This window comes from Scylla paramamosain, chromosome 48 (genome assembly GCF_035594125.1).
Source record: "Scylla paramamosain isolate STU-SP2022 chromosome 48, ASM3559412v1, whole genome shotgun sequence".
In the NCBI taxonomy this organism is placed as follows: domain Eukaryota; kingdom Metazoa; phylum Arthropoda; class Malacostraca; order Decapoda; family Portunidae; genus Scylla; species Scylla paramamosain.
In genome coordinates, this window is record NC_087198.1 from 958,599 (window position 1) to 961,098 (window position 2,500).

Genomic DNA, 2,500 nt, shown 5'->3' on the forward strand with positions numbered 1-2,500 from the left:
AAGGCAAGAAATAAATAAAAAAATCAATGAAATGAACAAATAAATTTAGAAACACATCAACGAGGAGACAATGGAACAAACAAACAAACAAACAAACAAACAAATGTAAACAGAAATAAATAAACAAAGCAACAAATAAAGCAGGAAAAAAAGGAATAAGGAAAGAGAGAAAAGCAAAATGAAAGAGAGGAACAAATAAACAAAGAGAAAAATTAATGAGCCAAGAATCAAGGAGGAAAGCATTCAAACAAACAAACAAACAAACAAACAAACAAACAAGTGGGTACTTATAGAAAACACGAATGATCAAATAAAGAAACCGACTACCTTTCTTTTTTTCCAACATTCTATTACACACACACACACACACACACACACACACACACACACACACACACACACACACACACACACACACACACACACCGTATAAGTAATTCCTTTAAGTGTTTTAAGTAATCCATGACATGGTGGAATATTTTGTTAGGTCAGTTAGAGTGAGGTCAGGCTAGGTGGGGTACATTAGATTAGGTTGACTTGGGTTAGCTTAGGTAGATTAGGAGAGGATGAGTTAGGCTAGGTTAGGATAGGTTAGGTTAGGATAGGTTAGGTTAGGCTGAGTTAGGTTAGGATAGGTTAGGTTAGGCTGAGTTAGGTTAGGTTAGGTTAGGTTAGGTTAGGATAGGTTAGGTAAGGTTAGGCTGAGTTAGGCTGAGTTAGGTCAGGTTAGGCTTATGATCAAAGGCAACGAAAGCACATACATATCTATCTTCCTAATACTTTTTTTCCTTTTATTCATTTATTTATTTATTTATTTATGTATGTATTTATTTTATGATATTTATTTTTTTTGCTATGGTGAGTGAGGTGAGGTTCAGTGGGTATGTTACGTTAGGTTAGGTGTGTTAGGCTTGTTACCAATACTTTTATTTATTTATTTTTTTGTAAGTAATTGTTTGAGTGTTCCTTCTTTCCTTTCTTTTTTATTCTTTATTCTTTTTATTTATTTATTATTTTTTGTAAAGTGTGTTAGGATGTGTGAGGTTAGTTAGGTAAGATTAGGTGCGCTAAGTTAGGTTAGGAAACTTTATGAAACTATATCTTCCTCATACATTCTTCTTTGTTCCTTTAGGTTAGGTAAGATTGTGTGTCAGGTTATGTGACGCTAGGTTAGGTTAGGAAGGTTATGTGAGGTGTTAAATATTTAAGTAATCACCCAGGTGTTAAGGTTGTTGTTGTGTGTATGTTAGGTTAGGTTAACTGGGTCAGGTTAGACATGTTAGGTTACGTAGGGTAGGTCAGGTTAGGTTAGGCTAGGATTGTAGGGAGGCTTCTTTTTGTTTATAAGTAATCATCCCACTTGTAAGGTTAAGCTGGGTCAGGTCAGGTTGGGTTAGGTTAGGAAGGTTTCAGTGTACAAGTAATGCTTCCATTTGTATGTAACTCAAAAATAAATAAATAAATAAATACTATTACGTATTGTTATTATTGTTTTAAAAGCATGAGTAGTAGTAGTATTGGTGGTAGTAGTAGTAGTAGTAGCAGTAGTAGTAGTAGTAGTAGTAGTAGTAGTAGTAGTAGTAGCAGTAGTAGTAGTAGTAGCAGTAGTAGCAGCAGTAATAGTAGTAGTAGCAGTAGTAGCAGAAGTAGTAGTAGTAGTAGTAGTAGTAGCTAAAGATAAAAAAAAAAAAAAAAGAACAGGAAGAAGAAAAATAATAATAATAATAATAATAATAATAATAATAATAATAATAATAATAATAATAATAATAATAATAATAATGATGGTGATGATGATGATGATGACGATGATAATAATAAGAAAAAGAAAATATAACAATAATGATAATAATAATAATAATAATAATAATAAGAAGAAGAAGAAGAAGAAGAAAAAGAAGAGGAGGAGGAGGAGGAGGAGGAGGAGAAAAAAAAAGGAAAAATAAGAAGAGGAAAAAGAGGAGGAGGAGGAGGAGGAGGAGGGGAAGGAGAAGAAAAAAAAAGGAAAAATAAGAAGAGGAGAAAGAGGAGGAGGAGGAGGAGGAAAAGGAGAAAGAAGAGGAGGAGGAATCGCAGGAGGAAAAGGAAGTAAATGAGGAGGAGGAGGAGGAGGAGAAAGAAAAAAAAACAGGAGGAGGAGGGAGACAAGAATAAGAAGAAAAATAGGAGGAGGAGGAGGAGAAGAAAAAGAAAGAATAGGAGGAGGAGGAGGAGAAGTAGAGGAAGAAAAGAAGAAGAAGAAGAAGAAGAAGAAGAAGAAGAAGAAGAAGAAGAAGAAGAAGAAGAAGAAGAAGAAGAAGAAGAAGAAGAAGAAGAAGAAGAAGAAGAAGGAAAGGAAGAAGAAAAAGAAGAAAAAAAATTAGTAGTATTTCAAGAGGGAAGAGAAGGAAAATATCATTTTTATTATTATTATTATTATTAGTAGTAGTAGTAGTAGTAGTAGTAGTAGTAGTAGTGCATTCCTGCCCCAGTAGTAGTAGTAATAGTAGTAATTTTCAAT

General features: G+C 33.4%; 1 protein-coding gene across 1 annotated transcript in view; it reads left to right on the forward strand.

Annotated features, from left to right (window-relative positions):
* The window catches only part of LOC135095225 (uncharacterized), a 6,921-nt gene that overhangs the window by 1,540 nt on the left and 2,881 nt on the right, over window positions 1–2,500 (forward strand). The window lies entirely within an intron of this gene.